Raw genomic sequence first — 19,071 nt, forward strand, 5'->3', positions numbered from 1 at the left:
CCTCCACTGGTATTTGCTTTTCTGCACTCTGGTATTTTTCTCTTCGTCTTACCTGTTGTACGTGTGTACAGCTTGATTGAACTCATTTATCGTATCATCTGATTGATTAACACAGAGAGAAAACGGAATTATAGAACAGTTAGCCTGACATCAGTAGTGGGGAAGATGTGTGAGTCAATAATTAAAGTTGTAATAGCAGCTCATTTGGAAAGCAGTGACAGACAAGGTCAAAGTCAGCATGGATTTATGAAGGGAAAATGATGCTTGACTAATCTGGAATTTTTTGTGGATGTAACAACTAGAGCCAGTGGCTGTGGTGTATCGACTTCCAAAAAGCCTTTGACAAGGTCCTACACAAGAGATTAGTGTGCAAAATTAGAGCACGGTATTGGGGGTAGGGTATTGACATGGATGGAGAGCTAAAAAGAAAATAACTGCAAATGCTGGTACAAATCGAAGGTATTTATTCGCAAAATGCTGGAGTAACTCAGCAGGTCAGGCAGCATCTCAGGAGAGAAGGAATGGGTGACGTTTCCAGTCGAGACCCTTCAGTCTGACAAACTTGTCCTATCCATTTGTACGCATTGCAGAGGGAATAGTGTTACCTCCTCTCCCATTATCTAAGCAACAGGAACAATCAATCCTTCAGAAACGAGTTATTTGTTAAAATATCAGCAAGTTAGCAACTAAGACTTATCTGATCAATTGCTTTCTCACAATAGAATACTTGAATAACAAGATGACCATTAAATGGTTCTTGTTGGTTTGTAAAACTTGGTGAATGGTGTAATTAACTGGGTGTCAAAGGTTACGGAGGAAAGGGGTTGAAAGAGAAAGATAGATCAGCCACAATTGAATGGCAGACCAGACTTGATGGGTCGAATGGCCTAATTCTGCTCCTATGCCTTCTGAACTGGTTTCAAAAAATTGACATTGAAATTATGCCTTTCAGCCAACTGAATATAGATTCAGAGAAGCATACAAAAACATAGAAAATAACAGGAGTAGGCCATTCGGCCCTTTCTATCTACTCCTTTTGATTTTGTACACTTCTATTAGATCACCTCTCATCCTCCTGCTCTCCAGCAAATAGAGTCCCAGCCTACTCAACCTCTACCTATAGCTCAAGTCAAGTCAAGTCAAGTCAAGTCAAATTTATTTGTCACATACACATACTCGATGTGCAGTGAAATGAAAGTGGCAATGCCTGCGGGTTGTGCACAAAAATAATTACAGTTACAGCATATAAATAAAGTTAATAAGTTACTAAACATAGCACAAAAAGTGTCGACAAAAATTTAGTCTCTGGGGTTATCAAAGTTGACAGTCCTGATGGCCTGTGGGAAGAAGCTCCGTCTCATCCTCTCCGTTTTCACAGCGTGACAGCGGAGGCGTTTGCCTGACCGTAGCATCTGGAACAGTCCGTTACTGGGGTGGCAGGGGTCCCTCATGATCTTGCTTGCTCTGGATCTGCACCTCCTGATGTATAGGTCCTGCAGGGGGACGAGTGTAGTTCCCATGGTGCGTTCTGCCGAACGCACTACTCTGCAGGGCCATCCTGTCCTGGGCAGAGCTGTTCCCAAACCAGACTGTAATGTTGCCGGACAGGATGCTCTCTACAGCCCCAGAGTAGAAGCAATGAAGGATCCTCAGCGACACTCTGAATTTCCTCAGTTGTCTAAGGTGGTAAAGGCGCTGCTTAGCCTTACCCACCACTTGGGGCCTGGCAGTGAGAAAGTCCAGGACCCAGGCACACAGAGGGGTGCTAAGCCCCAGTTCCAGCAGCTTCTCAACCAGTCTGCTGGGGACTATTGTGTTGAATGCTGAACTAAAGTCAATGAACAGCATCCTCACATAGCCCCCCTGGCTGTCCAGATGAGAGAGAGCGGTGTGTAGAACCTGGGAGACCGCATCATCCGTGGACCTGTTCGGACGGTATGCGAACTGTAGTGGGTCCATGTTGCGAGGAAGGAGGGCGCAGATGTGCTTCTTGACTAGCGTCTCCAAGCATTTCATGACAACCGAGGTGAGGGCCACCGGTCGGTAGTCATTTAAACACGCTGGAGAGGCATTCTTTGGCACCGGTACAATGATGGATCTTTTGAAGCATGCAGGGACCACGGACTTTGCCAAGGAGAGGTTGAATATTGTGGTGAGCACTGGAGCAAGCTGAGTAGCACAAGACTTTAGTACTCGCCCAGATATACCATCTGGGCCTCCAGCTTTCCTCGTGTTCACACGCGTCAGAGCCCACCTCACCTCATGCTCGGACACCGAGAATGGCAACATCCTCGTAATTCTTCTCTGTACCCTTTCCACCTTGACATCATCTTTCCAATAACATGGTGCCCAGAACTGAAAACAATACTCTAAATGCAGTCTCACCAACATCTTGTACAACTGCAACATGACCTCCCAACTTCTGTACTCTGACTGATAAAGGCCAATGCACCAAAGCCTTTTTGACCACCTTATCTCCCTGCAACTCGACCTTCAAGGAACCATGCACCTGCACTCCTAGATCCCACTGCTCTCCCAACACTCCCCAGAGCATTTCCATTCACTATGTAGGTCTTGCCCACGTTAGACTTCCCAAAATGTAACGCCTCACATTTCTCTGCTAAATGTTAAATGCTTTTATATGCTAAATTAAAGTACAAATGTCTGTGTTACAAGCACTGTGGATTGATATTTGCTTATATTACTATTACCTTGGTGGTCTACAATGAGCCTTGCGTATGAAGAGAAGATTCTCTGGATAAACAAAATGCAGGAAATGCAATGTCTGGAACTGCCTTTACTGGATCTCACCACCTCTTTACTCTGGCTCAATCCCTGGTTCCCTTGACTTACTGTGCCCCACCTAATAAGCACTTGGAGCCACTTGAGAAGTCCCGGAATAAAATAACTTTTTGTTATTTGATCCAGCCTTCAAACAAAATGCTAGCACATGTTGGAGGTCAGTTTGCTGATTACCAAAATATTTTTGTTGCACTCCCTCTCCTTGTTCACCTCTTCATCCTGCACTCCTGATTAGCATTATATATTAAACTTTGGCTAATTGCAAACATATACGAACATGAAAACAAGCCTCCATGTTCGTTTCAACAAAGAGCTCACATTAACATTCCTTTCAACTCCTTCTTGCTTCTTTAGTTTAGTTTAGAGACACATCATGGAAACAAGCCCTTCATCCACACTGACCAGCAATCCCCGCACATTAACACCGTCCTACACACACTAGGGCCAATTTTACATTTATACCAAGCCAATTATCCTACAAACCTGTGCGTCTTTGGAGTGTGGGAGGAAATGGGGCACTCAGGGGAAATCCACACGGTCATGGGGAGAACATACAAACTCCATACAGACGGCACCCGTCGTCAGGATCGAACACGGGTCTCTGGCGCTGCAAGGCAGCAACTCTACCACTGTAAGGCAGAAACTCTACAGAACAATCACTGAATGAATGGATACCAGAAAAATGACACTGTACCCAAAACTAACATGGTTCTTGGAGCAATGAGCCAGCCTATTAAATCTTGATCTTAAACCTGTAAGGGGTTTCTGCGCCGAGCTTTCGCCCGACCTAAGGTCCCCGTGCCTTGCTCTGATCCCTTGACCAGGCCGTGCACACTGGTTCCCCGTGAGTGGTTCGACCCACTCACCCCTTACGGTTCTAGACACTGGGCTTAGATGCAGGAGCTCTTATAGTGCAGAAAAAATTCAACCAGACCAGATTTTAAAACCAGGGTTTAAATGAAAAAGGCTTTTATTCAGCACTTGGGACTATTGTCCATGAATACTTATACAGTTCTATAATACATGTCTATGAAACACATACCGAATCACACGAATACTTATAACTATGAATCATAAAACACACACAGTTCTATAAGACATATACACGAATACCTTTTACTTATGAATTCTTAAACACAGTTCTGCAAGACACATACACGACTGTAAGATGGGGAACGCACGACGCATCGCAACCTTGACCAACACATATTTTAGTACACACCCAACGTTTATTCACAACCACCCTCCCCTCTACACTAAACTATGTCCAGGATATGTAGGATTTGGAATGCATGCTCACCATGGGGCTATTACTGGGGTTACTGGCTGTTCGTTTGGCAGTATTTCTCCTCGAGTTGCGTGCCTGTTCCTCTCTCTTGCATCCGTTTTTCTTGCCTGTCTTTTCTTCCTCCTGCATTCGTTTTCTTGCCTGCTTGCGTTTCTTGCAGGTTTTCTTCTAGCTTCAGCTTCTTCTTCCAGTATTTCTTCTTGACTTCAGACTTCGAACCCGGTTTTCTCTGCGCTTCTTGCCTCCTGTCCGTCTTAACATTTTCACCCAAAGTAGTGGTCAGTTATACTGTTCCTGACCCGTCCTATCTCCCGCCAGATCTTGGAATCCTTTTGTTCAAAAGATATGTATGAGGTTTTATCTTCTGATCTGCCTTATGTTCCGGGATACCGGGGATGGCCAGACGGTGTAAATTGGGATTTCATTGTGAGGTGATGGGTGTTAACTGGTTTCCCATCACCTACCAGGTAGTTTTCTATGGGCTATTGTGCCCCCTCACTGAGATGAACTATTTAGGTCGGCTTGGGGCATTGTTAGTATGCTGATGTCAGCGCCCCAGTGTCTGGACTCCGACCTGGTTTCGTAGGTTTCTGCATGGCCAATACCCATTCTTTGTTCTGGCCATGGCTTTGCAGAAAACCTAGAGACTGGGATGTAAGGTTTTTACCTTTTGTGGCTGGTCACGAGGTCCTGCGGCCATTTTAGGACCCACGGATTGTGACATCCTTTGTTAATCTGACCGCAGCCTTTCTCCGCTATCAGCCCCAGTCTCCCGTTTAAAATGTCCAAACTGCAGCTCTTTGGTTTGCGTTGCTTTTCAAATGAGGGAAAACTTCTCAAATCTTACAAACCAAACCATCTGTGCTCCGATCTCTTTCGCTCAACGCATAATAGTTTCTAGAATCTTCACAATGAAAATACTGCTGTTCTAAAATCTTTATTATACGTTTTATGTGCAAAAGAAAAATCACAATTTTGCCCAAAGCATTTAATTGTGTGAGTTTAACCAATGTCTCCCCCCAGTGGATATTGTATTCATAACTTCATTGGATTTCTAATTGAAGGTCACAGGATTTTTTCAAATACTAAATTGCCAAATTATTGATCATCACAAGGGAATGGTTTACTGCAATCTGAGCCGCTATGCCATTCTTTCCAGTAAACCTGTCAATGCCCCAAAACCTCTGGTTGCGAGTTTAATTTAGAGGTACAGTATTGAAACAGCCCCTTCGGCCCATCGAGTCCACGTCAACCATCGATCACCCATTCACAATAGTTCTGTGTTATCTGAATTCTCTGCCACAGAAGGTAGTTGAGGCCAGTTCATTGGCTATATTTAAGAGGGATTTAGATGTGGCCCTTGTGGCTAAAGGGATCAGGGGGTATGGAGAGAAGGCAGGTACGGGATACTGAGTTGGATGATCAGCCATGGTCATATTGAATGGCAGTGCAGGCTTGAAGGGCCGAATGGCCTACTCCTGCACCTATTTTCTATGTTTCTATGTTTCTATTCCACTTACTCATTCACTAGTTGCACTTTTTTTTAATCAAAAATATTTATTCAAATATTAAAATAATATATACAATACAATAAAACCAAAACAGAACCCACCACCAGAATACTATACAAACAAATATACCAATTGAAACTATTATACAATTATATTACAACCCCCATCCAGGATACATCCAATCCCCCGCGGTGCCCAGCGGTCCCGGAAATCCTCCAGGGTGCCCGTGGACAGCACGTCGTCCCTCTCTAACACCACCCGGGCGCGGATGTAACCACTAGTTGCACACTGGGGGTAATTCACAGTCTAATTAACCTACAAACCCGCACGTCCGTGGGATGGGGGAGGAAACCGGAACACCTGGAGGAAACTTGTGGGGTCATCTGGAGAATGTGCAAACTCCACACAGACAGCACCTGGGGTCAGGGTTAAACCTGGATCTGGAGCACCGTGAGGCAGCAGCTCTACCAACTGTTGTGCCACTGTGCTGCCTCTGGTGTTTCTGGCCCATTAACCTAAGGGATGCTTCTGTAAGCTAACATCCAGGCAACAGTATACCATTGTTAATTAGTTTGTAAAGTGACATTATCGTTTTAAAACATCAACACATATCTTTTTATAAAAACCCCAAGCAAATTTTATTTTCATGCGATAAGCAAGAACAATTAAAACAGTAAATCTTTACTTTCATAATAATGCCATTGGAGCTTTCGTCTTTGATATGTCATTAGTCTTCATGACATCAAATGATAAAGAGGGAAATAGAGTTTACTGGCAGATTAATTAAAACTCTGTGGTAGGCCTGATGAAATAGATTAAAATCAAATGTGTTTCTTTTTGGCAGTCTTGAATGCTACTTGCACACATGAAAGCACGTGTCCACGTGTGCATACATACATACATGACATGAATCATGAATAGCAACTTGCCCATTATCCCTTTGCATAACTTGCATCAGGAAAGATTTATTATGCACTTCAGAGTCTTGTTTGCCATTGAGAGCCATTCAATATCATGTGGCGGTGATCTTTAATGAGCTGAACTTGTCAAAGAATCCTTTAATACGGAAATAGGCCCTTCGGCCCAACTAGCCCTTGTTGACCAAGATGCCCTATCCACACAAGTTGAACTTGCCTGCATTTGGCTCATGTCACTCTAAACCTTTTCGACCTAAACCAATCGATCGAACTTAAACCAAAACTCTTAAAGGATTGGACAGGCTAGATTTCAAAAAACATTTCCCGATGTTGGGGGAGTCCAGAAACAGGGGTCACAGTTTAGAAATAGGGGGTAGGCCATTTAGGACCGAGATGAGGAAAAACATTTTCACCCAGAGAGTCGTGAATCTGTGGAATTCTCTGCCATAGAAGGTAGCGGAGGCCAGTTCACTGGATGTTTTCAAGAGAGAGTTAGATTTAGATCTTGGGGCTAAAGGAATCAAGAAATATGGGGAAAAAGCAGGAACGGGGTACTGATTTTAGATGATCAGCCATGATCATATTGAATGACGGTGCTGGCTCAAAGGGCCGAATGGCCTACTCCACCTATTTTTCTACCTTTTCTATTTCTATCTTTTCTATGATCCATGTATATGTTCAAATGTATTTTAAATGCTGTTCTAGTACCTGCTGGTAGTAGTAATAAAGAACTGCATATAGTGGTACCTTCTTTGAAAGCTTGTTCCATACACCCAACACCCTCTGTGTGAAAAAGCTTCCTCTCAGGTCCCAATGAAATCTTTCCCCTCTCATCTTAAACCTGTGATCTCTGATTCTTGATCCCTACTCTGGGTAAAATAACTTTGCATTCACCCAATGTCACCAGAAGCCAAATTTTAACGTCTTGATCGTTCTTAACGGCAACCTCTCTGACGCTGAAAATTAACGACTGATATGTGTTAAGTTTCAAATCTTGTGGATTAAATCATTTTATACTTAAACACTAAAAATTAAACTTTGTTTTATTTTCATCTTTCCTTCCTTTCTTAATGTGTTTTTTCTCTCCCTGAGTTATTTCTTTTCGCAGTGAATTCACCCACTTTAATTTACAACTCCTTCTCAGTCCTTCCGCTGGTAATCTCACAATCCTTCAATGTGACAGTTTAAAGCAATGTCCCGCTCACTCGATGCTTCGTAGCCTTTGTCCCTGCCTGCAAAGTTATCAGTGCTCGCTTTGGGCAAGTTGATGTGCAATATATTAAAAATCTACACCTTCAAGGTCAAGCTAAATTACCAGCATAGATGAACCATGCCCTGATGAACCTTACCATGCTCAGATGAACAAGTTATGGCCCAGTGGTCATGGGTGCTGATTATTTTGCTATATATCTTCCAGTTTAATGGAGACCATTTTCTATTCCATGTCAAACAAACACCGTTTTAATATAACCTCAATGATCTGACCTGTCATCAGATGCTTTCAGCAAGAAATATTTATTTTGCGATGAACCAAAATTGACTGAACATTCCAGCCCATGATGTTGTGAGGGATCTTGAATATTATTCAGATCAGAAACCGAAAGGAAATGTAAAGATCTTTGCACAAACACAGGCTTCTCTCTGGCCCCTTGTAGTGTGCTAATATCATAAGTCTTCACATACACATCACGAGTGGTGCCAGTATATTTGCTCCAGTCTTCGGTGTCTATTTTGTGTTATTATACCGTGATAATTATGATAAAAGTAAATGATGTGTGAATCAATGAAACTGCTTTCTTTTGTGACTCTTTGGGTAACCTGTGATCGTTGGAAAAAATTAACATCTATTGCATGGTTGCTACAATGATGGTGAGTTGCACTCGATGGCCCTGATGTTGCATCATGCACACTAATTGTCCGCATCTCTGTAGGTTTTCAGCTGGTGTCACTTTACATTCAGGATAGTTAGACAATAGACAATAGGTGCAGGAGTAGGCCATTCAGCCCTTCGAGCCAGCACCGCAATGGGTTGAACATAATGGATAGGAGCAGAATTCGACCATTTGGTCCATCAAGACTACTCTGCCATTCAATCATGGCTGATCTATCTTTCTCTCTTAATCCCATTCTCCTGGCTTCTCCCCGTGACCCCTGACACCTGTACTAATCAAGAATCTATCTACCTCTGCCTTAAAAAACACCCATTGACTTGGCCTCCACAGCCTCCTGTGGCAATGAATTCCACAGATTCACCCACCTCTGACGGAAGAAATTCCTCCTCATCTCCTTCCTTAAGGATCGTTCTTTTATTCTGAGGCCATGGCCTCTGGTCCTGTTCTCACCCCCTAGTGGAGACATCCTCTCCATATCCACTCTATCCAGGCCTTCCACTATTCGGTATGTAACTTGCCGACGGTATGCTGATGCAAGTATCTTGAATCTTTACTTCACAATCTATGGCAGTATCCAATTGCATTTCAATATAATTGCTTACTTAACAAACCTCTTCAATAAATAATCTCTCTGTTGGTGTTATGGCGTATATACTGTGTGATCCGAAACAATTAACTTCCAAACAGTGAAGTCCTCATATCTCTTGAATTGTCCCTGAAATTAGCTGTGTTGCCTGTCTTAGACTTGGATCTGCAGCCTGTTGAAATGTAATCTTTCTTTCTTTTTTTAAAAAATCAAAAATATTTATTCAAATATTAGCGCGTAGTCCCTCTCCAACACCACCCGGGCACGGATGTAACCCCGGAAAAGGGGTAGGCAGCTGGCTCGGGCAGAGCCCTCTTCCGCCTGGCGCCGTGAGTCGCGGATGGCCAGTTTGGCCAGGCCGTGAGTCGCGGATGGCCAGTTTGGCCAGGCCGTGACCTTTCTTTTGGCAGCTGGCTGTTTGCTCTAATTTCTGTTTGTTTATACTTCTGTTTATACATTTTTTCACATTATAATATTAGCAGAAAAGGGTAAATGGATATCATTAAACTTGGCACATGCGTATTAGTCATATTGGACATATTCCAATTGCACATGAAAGATCCATGCTATTGTATGAAGCATTTTGTGTTATAAACCAGACAGTGGGCCTGCAGAATGAGTGTTGGGGTTTACTTCATAGTTTGCTACAATGGTGAGGTTGCTGTAGATACTATTGCAATGTACCATGCACTCCATTTGCTGTCATGCCTATAAAACATCATTGGGCTGTGCTGATTAATTGGGAGCTGAACTCCCAGCCGAAGACAGTCCTAGGACCACATTGGAAGAAAAAACTTGGTCTATGTACAGGGTATCGCCTCCGCCTCCTTGCCTTTTTCTCTGGGAAGGAGTTCTCACCACCCAGTGATGACCCCTTCTCCCGTCTCCACCAGTCCCCCTCCTCTTGGACTCCCCAGAACGGCCTTCTACCCTCTCGAGACCTTTTTATTTCTAACTGCCGGCGTGACATCAACCGTCTCAACTTTTCCACTCCCCTTACCTACTCTGAGCGTACAGCCCTCCGCTCACTCTGCAGCAACCCCGAAACAAAAAACAAGTCAGAAGAAGGGTCTCGACCCGAAACGTCATCCATTCTTCCCCTCCAGAGATGCTGACTGCCCCGCTGAGTTACTCCAGCTTTTTGTGTCTATCTTTGGATTAAGCCAGCATCTGTAGTTCCTTCCTACACCTATCGGCAAGCTAGGCTGTTTAATTATTTCACATTAGTTTGGCCACTGAAAGCCGAGTGACCATTTTGTATATCAGTTAAACCACTTATACACACAACAGTTAATGCACTGCATATTTAAGGGAATTCAATTCTCACTATTCTTCTCTCTGCCCACTCCAATTCTATTTTTAAGATATTTGACACTTTTTTTGCTATAAAAAAACAAACTGCTGGAGGAACAGAGCAGGACGTGCCGTAGGTCAGACAAAGTCATTAGAGTAATTGACTCCAAAACCTGATGAAGGATTATCAACCTTTCTCCACAGATGCTGTCTGCACCAATTTTTAGTAATTAATTTTTTTTAATTTTAGGATTTCAGCAGTATTTTGATTTTTGGGTTGTCATGAGTATCTTCTTGTACTGTATGGGTTAAAATCTCGTGTGAAAACAGAACCCTTATTTATAGGTCTTTTGATTTGTTTCCTGTTGCGATTAATCACTTGGTATTGCCTTGGGGACATGACAGACAGTCTCTTATTTCTGTTTCTTTTTTGTTTTATGTCCCTATATCATGTTGCTGCAAAGATACCCAGTGATTTAGCGGTGCATGTGAAGAACCTTTGTGCTCTCCAATGAGGATGAAGTGGCCATTTAACATTCCAATACTTGTCATATGATCGGCTTTCTGGACCAAATTTACAGTGTAACACTGTCATTGCCATTGCGTAGGTAGGCTCAGCGAAGAAGCAAAAGTTAACCTTGACACGTGTAAGTATAATGACTCTTGAGCTTAGTTTATTGTCACGTGTACCGAGGTACAGTGAAAAGGTTTTGTTGTGTCCGAACCAGTCAGCAGAAAGACAACACATGGTTACAATCAAGCCACCCATAGTGCGCAGATACGGGTGCTCCTCAACTTCCGATGGGGTTCCGTTCCGAGAAACCCATCGGAAACCGAAAGTATTGTAAGTCGGAATGCATTGAAAACGCGCGATCACGTGTCCAGAAGCGAGTGGCGGCTCGCTACGGGTCCCTGCCGTTTGCACCATCGCAAAGTCCAACTATCGCAAGTCGAAACATCGTCAGCTGAGGAGTACCGGTACATGATAAAGGGAATAATGTGAATAATGTTTAGTGCAACATAAAGTCCAGTCAAGATAAAGACTTCTCATTAGATTTTAAAAAAACAGTGCAGCATCTGTGGAGGAAAATGGACAGACAACAGGTCAGGTTGGGACCCTTCTTCAGACTGATTGTAATGGTGGGGAAGCTGTAAAAAAAAGATTGGGGAGAGGCAGTGGGACAAAGCCTGGCAAGTGATAGGTGGATACAGTTGAGGGGACGGGGGGGGGGGGCTTGATTGTCAGATTGGTGGAGCAAGTGATGATAGCTCGAGGTGAAAAGGAGACAAAAGGGTGTTGGATAAGGAGAGAGAAAAAGAAGAGTAAATTGTAAAGCTGGAGGGAGGGATATGGCTGGAAGGGGGATATGGGGATGAGAATAAGGGGAGATGATGTGGAAAATGTGAGACTCAAAGATGGGAGGTGAGTGTATGAAAGAGGGGAAGGAGCAGGGTGACAGGGCGATGGATATCTATTTAAGGTCGAAAACAAGCTGATGATACTAATCTAATTGCAGAGTGCACACTCTTTGATGGAATAAATTAAAGATTTTATTAATTTCCAGGTATCTATCAATGATATTAATCACTGGGGCTCACGTTGTCGACCTTCCCGTGGTGACCCCTGTCAACTGACCTCAGTCAGGCGAACGACAACAAACAGAGACAGCAGAAGCAGAAGCAGCTTCATAACTTTTGCTGCCTCAAACGCAAGAAGAAGAAGCTATTAATTCACTCAAGATACAATAAATATAAGGTGTTACTTGATAGTTTATTACCAGGAAATAATCTTGACGAGATTACAGTTTTGCTATTAATGTGCTTGTATTATTTAGTCCACTTTCGCTCTGTTGTTATATGAAAGAAATAGAAATACAAATGTTGGAATCTGATACTAAAGCAGAAATGATGGAAGAACTCATCCAGGCAAGTGGCATCTGTGAAAAAGAATACTTTTATTTCAAAATTAAAATGTATTCATAATAAAAATATATGCAAAATCAATGCATACAAAGCTCTTAATACAGTCGTAATGTACCTCTTTCGCTCACTGAGTCTGTGCCGAGCAACGAAGACCCGTACACTAGTTCTGTTATCTCAGTTTCACATTCTGCACACTAGGGGCAATTTACAGAAGCCAATTAACCTACAATTAACCAGCATGTCTTTGGGATATTATAGGAATCCGGTGAACCTGGAGGAAATCTACACTGTCACAGAGAGAACATACGAAGTCAATACAAACAGCACCTGTAGCCAGGATCAAACCCAGGTCTCTAGCTTTGTAACAAAGCAATTCTATCACTGTGCCACTGTGCTGCTCTTTTAGAGGATGTACAAGTTCTTGCAATGTGCATAAATCAATGTTAGCACCTACCTTTCTCCCTTGCACATAAGACCATTGGCACTTGGGGTGATACCCCTTTCCTTGTTTGAGGGGTGTCCTCATCAGACACAGCTCCTCAATGTCCTCCCCCACAGAGCCTTCATGTTGGTTGCACTGAGCTTCAGTCCATCCCTAGGCAAGTACTCTTGCAGTCTGGAATGGGCCAGTCAGCAACTGTCTCCGATAGACATTTGCTGCAAGTCCAATAGGTTCTGGGTCAGGGCCGTCTTAACGCATGGGCCTGATGGGCACTTGCCCGGGGGCCCACGAGCATAGGGGCCCCATGCTGATCTGTGTATGTTAAGTGACTTGCAATAAATAAATACTACTTTAAAAATGTAGGTTCAATAAGTGCTTTTTTTGCAACATTTTCGGTCACTAAGTGCTTCTCACAGCGATCTGTAAGTGCTTTTCGCAACAATGTAGCACCCTAAGTCCATCGCTAAGTGCTTTTCGGTAAGTGCTTTTCGCCAGCACGACAGGGGGGGGCTGGTAGGGAAAGGGGGGTGGGGGAGAGTAACGGTAGGGGCCCCAGTACACTGCTTTGCCCGGAGGCCCATAATGTTGTAAAAACGGCCCTGTTCTGGGTAGACCAAAGAGCTGCACTTGAAGTCCGTCTTTGTAAAGAAATCAGTCTATGTCAGATCAATGGGCCTTCCTTAAAACTGAAGGATGCAGAGAAGGTTTGCAGTTTACAAAGCCCAGCCTGGGGGAGGAAACATAGACATAGAAACATAAAAAACAGGTGCAGGATGAGGCCATTCGGCCCTTCGAGCCAGCACCGCCATTCAATATGATCATGGCTGATCATTCAAAAACAGTACCCCATTCCTGCTTTCTCCCCATAATCCCTTGATTCCGTTAGCCCTAAGAGCTGAATCTAACTCTTGAAAACATCCAGTGAATTGCTCCCCACTGCCTTCTGTGGCAGAGAATTCCACAGATTCACAACTCTCTGGGTGAAAAAGGTTTTCCTCGTCTCAGTCCTATATGGTCTACCCCTTATTCTAAACTGTGACCTTCAGGCAGCTCATTGGCGGTGCCACTGAAACTTAGAAATAGGCCCACTGAGTCCATGCCAGTGGGTGGACTAATGATAGACAAAAAACTGGAGTAACTCAGACCCTTCTTCTCAACCCAAAACGTCATCTATTCCTTTTCTCCAGAGATGCTGTCTGACCCGCTGAGTTACTCCAGCTTTTTGTGTCTATCTTCGGTTTAAACCAACATCTGCAGTTCCTTCCTACCCACCAGTGAATGGACCACCTATTTACATAGATAGATAGTATGTATGGAATACATACCTATGTAAATAGGTACATGTACCACCTACTTACATTAATCCTACATTAATTCCATTATTTATTATCCCCATGGTTTCATCAACAGTCCCCCAGATTTTACCACTCACCAACACATTAGCAGCTCCAATTAACCTACCGACTCAAAAGTATTTTGGATGTGGGAAGATACTGGAACACCCGGAAGAATTCCACACGATCATGGGGAGAACATTCAAACTCCACACGGACAACATCCGTGGCCAGGATTGAACCAGCATCTCTTGCGCTGTGAGCCAACGTCTCTACTAGCCACATCACTGTCCTGCGATCCTGCAATGTTTTAACTCTCGCAAGAATGCATGGATTTGAGTAAATTGTCACCTGGAGCTACGGTTGCAACAGCATCTCAACAGTAAAGCGAATCCTGGGCACATGACTAACTTCCAAGAAGCAGCTCACTCCTTACTGAGTTGTGAATAGTACTTTATGCAAAGAGTTGGCATTGTTATTTGTAATATGGCAGTGGGCAGAATAACAGTGTGGCGGGTTGATAGAATTCTGGAATGGATGCTTTGGGTTAATGACGACTGTCAGTGAAGAATGATTTCATGCTGCTTTTTAATGCGGAGTGATTTAATGTTGTTTTGCTAAGCTCGTATAACTCAAGGCCAATGTTGTCATTCACATCTTCACTCTAAGCATTATATCCCTGCAACTCACAATTCTTGGGTTACATGTAATGCATTGATTGCATACGAGTAAGAATAAGTGAAACAGTCCAGTAAAACTTTGATAATCTAGTTCATTTGGGATTTTGGAAGTGCATTACTGGCAAACTATTAGATATTGTCCCTATTAGTACATTTTAGAAATACAGCGTGGAAACAGGCCCTTCGGCCCACTGAATTTGTGCTGACCGAGGATCACCCATACACTAGTTCTATCCTAGACACTGGGGACATTTTATAGAAGCCAAGTAACCTGCAAACTTTACTTATTAGACTTTTACACCTTGTAGATAAAGTGTGGAAACAGGCCCTTCAGTACACCGAGTCCACACCGACCAGCAATCACCGCACACGTTAGCACAATCCTACATCCGAGGGACAATTTACAATTTACAGAAACCAATTAACCTCCAAACCTGTATGTCTTTGGATTGTGGGAGAAAACTGGAGCACCTCGAAAAAACTCACGGGGTCACAGGGAGAACGTGCAAACCCCGTACAGACAGCATCCGTAGTCATAGTCTGGCGCTGTAAGGCAGCAACTCTACTGCTGCGCCACTGTGCCACCCCAACAATCTTTAAATTCACTATTTTTAGATGTAACAGAGCATTGCAATAAATGTTCCAATGAACCCAGTAAGTGTAAAGGGTTCAATGGAAACAGGGCTCCAGCGAGTTCCTGGGGTGGATAGTAAACATCATCTGTGAAACGCTTAACAAACCTTTGGGATTTCAGAACGGTTATACGATAGATTATTGATGCTTTACACTGATTCAATTCATCTCAATTTGGTTCATGGTTTTGGTCTATTAAAAAATTAGTTTTTTTACTCTTCCTTGGAAAGGAAAGGATAAATCAGTAAGGAATTTCCCTTCTTACTACAAAGCAGCACAATGGCGCAGCTGGTAGAGTTGTTGCCGCACAACATCAGAGAGCTGGGTTCGATCCTGACCTTAGGTTCTGTCTGTGTGGAGTTACACATTCTTTCTGTGACCGCGTGAGTTTCTTCTGGGTGATCTGTTTTTTTCCTACATACCTAAAGACATGTGGGATTATAGGTTAATTGGCCTCTGTAAATTGCCCTGAGTGTATAAGGATCCGTAGAACCAGTGTGAACGGATGATCGATGGTGGGTGTGGGCTCGCTGGGTCGAAGGACCCATTTCCAGGCTGTATTTCTAAAAGAAAATTCCTGATGAGTTTCCTGTCAAGAGATTGGGTGGCCACTAACGGCTGCTGACTCTCACTGGTTTACAATGGGGTCTAGAAAATTCCACTAGAACAGGACATTAAATGATAATTTCTATATGTGACATGTATCTCAAAGTTTATTAGCCCCATTAAGTGTATAGGAGGACATCTTTATGACAAGCACTTTGAAAACATGGAAACACAAGAAACTGCAGATGCTAGAATCTTGGGCAAAACCAAAGTGCTGGAGGAACTTAGCGATTAAAACTATTCAAAACCAGGTGTCAGAATCCAACAGGATCTAGATTTAATACTCTATATTCCAACTGCAAATTAGTATCGTGAGATTACATGTTTTTCAGAACTATTTCCATACCTAGATCTACTATTTTCATTGAAACATGAAAATGTCCCAATGGAACATGTGCCAATGAATCTTGGTGGCGTAGCGGTAGAGTTGCTGCCTTACAGCGAATGCAGCGGCGGAGGCCCTATTTCAATCCTGACTATGGGTGCTGGGTTTTCTCCGAGATCTTCGGTTTCCTCCCACACTCCAAAGACGTACAGGTATGTAGGTTAATTGGCTTAGTAAATGTAAAAATTGTCCCTAGTGGGTATAGGATAGTGTTAATGTGTGGGGATCGTTGGTCGGCGTAGGCCCGGTGGGCCGAAAGGGCCTGTTTCCGTGCAGTATCTCTAAACTAAACAATGAGTGGATTTGTTCTACAAAAGATGGACACAAGTTCTTTCTTGCTAGAATCTTGAGCAAAACCAAAGTGCTGATGGAACTTGGCAGATCGGGAGCATCTGTGGAGGGAATGGATAAGCAACATTTCAGGTAGGGACCCTTCTTCAGGCACACTTTGAAAACTAGTCACCTGGCAACCCTTGAGCCCAAGGAACTGCAATAACCAAATCTAACATACAACACAGCTGGTAGAAACTAAATTTATATTTTCTCCTCTGATACATTTTTTCTGTGTGGTCTCTTTGGTACCAGGCAGACAGGTGATAGGTTTATTTGTTTAATAATACACAAACACAGAGTCATTGCAATTATTGGATTTATTTTCATCTTCTTGAATGTTTTTTTAATTAAACGTTCCTGCCCCCGGCAACTTTGCCACCATAATAATGTGGAATCTGGAAGTAAAAGAAATAATTAATAATCCAAGGGTAAAGAGAAGTACACACATTGCAGTGATGACAGATTTATGTTGTGGCCAAGTTATAGGTTGCTCAGGAAGTTATGCAGTAAGTGGCTGAATTTGAACACAATTTCACAATACCATCCACCATAGATTTTGTTTCTTGACAAAACAGCTTGAATTCCATCATTACAATGGAAACCACAAAAAAATGAGTCAGTGTGCACTTACAGTACAATAATGTACAGCTTGTGTAGGAAAAAAACCTGCAGATGCTGGTTTAAATCGAAGGTAGACACAAAATGCTGGAGTAACTCAGCGGGTCAGGCAGCATCTCAGGAGAGAAGGAATGGGTGATGTTTCGGGTCGAGTTACTCCAGTTGAGTTACTCCAGCATTTTGTGTCTACTTATAATGTACAGCTTATTGTTTAGTTCAACAGCACTAATGAATTGGAACAACGCTGGTGAAATGGCAGCCATGTTATTGATGTTAAAAGCAGTGTCTGCCTTTCATAATCTCTGTCAGGATATTGCAAATAGCTTGGCAGCCAACAACGCACTTTTGTAGCACAGGTAATGTTGTAGCACAGGTAACTACAAGGGTGATAACTACAAGTCCTAGCTCAAGACCCTCAGTGCTTGCAAAGTTTCCAGGTTAAAAAGCTATGTGATACTAATGATAATTCCATTCATTAGAAAAAGCAGAAACAATATTGTGGTTTGCATTTGCAGATTACTGTTAAGTCCAAGTATTAATGCAGGAAGTTTAACACAATATCGATATTATACCACTTCTGAATTCACACTATCCTCACTGAGCTAGGTTTCATTTGATTAGCTTCATAGAGTTATACAGTACTGAAACAGGCCCATCGGCCCGACTTGTCCATACCAACTAAGATGCCCTATCTAAGCTAGTCCCACTTACTCGTGTTTGGTCCATATCCCTTTAAACCTTTCCCATCCATGTGCCTTTTTAAAAGTCTTTTAAATGTTGTTATTGTACTTGCCTCAACTCCTTCCTCTGTCAGCCCATTCCACATACCCACCACCCTCTGTGTAAAAGTTGCTGCTCGGATTCTAATTAAATCTTTCCCCTCTCACCTTAAACCCACGGTATGTTCTCTCATTCTTGATTTCCCAACCCTGAGTTGTAAAAATATATATATCCCTCTCACGATTTTATACTCGTCTATAAAATCACCCTCTGTGACTCTGTCTCCTTTGATTGCACTTGGCAACTGGTTTTGTTTTGTTTGTCAGTAATTATCATTTCCCCAATCTGCAATGTGATCTACTTGTAGAATACAAGAACACATTAATGTTTGAATTGAAACTCTGTTCCATACTTTCTTTTTGTCAATTGATTGAAGGGCCAGGTTTACGCCTGGAATCTTTTAGATGGGATGTCACAGGTTTTGGATGGAAGCTTTGCAATTGGGCACTGCAATTACTTAGAACATAGAACAGTATAGCAGAAGAATGGGCCGATATTGTCTATGATGAACATGATGCCTAGTTAAAGTAATTTTGTCTGCCTGCGTGTGATCAGTAACCCTCCATTCCCTGCACATCCATGTGGCTTTCCAAAAACTTATTAAATACCCAAGACGGAAAAAAAAAGCTGGAATAACTCAGTGGGCCAGGAAGCATCTCTGGAGGAAAGCAATAGGTAATGTTTCGGGTCTGAAGAAGGGTCTCAACCTGAAACTATTCCTTTTCCTTTTCTTCAATGATGCTGCCTGACCCACTGAGATACCTCAGCGTTTGTGTCTGTCTTCGGTTTAAACCAGCCTCTGCAGTTCCTCCTCACATTTATTAAATGCCCACTTTTGCATCTGTGGAACCTCCCGGGTAGCGCTTTAGAAACATAGAAAATAGGTGCAGAAGTAGGCCATTCGGCCCTTTGAGCCTGGCTCAATATGATCATGGCTGATCATCCAGCTCAGTAACCTGTACCGGCCTTCTCTCCATACCCCCTGATCCTTTTAGCCACAAGGGCCACATCTAACTCCCTCTTAAATATAGCCAATGAACTGGCCTCA

The sequence above is a fragment of the Rhinoraja longicauda genome, chromosome 29 (assembly GCF_053455715.1).
Source record: "Rhinoraja longicauda isolate Sanriku21f chromosome 29, sRhiLon1.1, whole genome shotgun sequence".
NCBI lineage: Eukaryota > Metazoa > Chordata > Chondrichthyes > Rajiformes > Arhynchobatidae > Rhinoraja > Rhinoraja longicauda.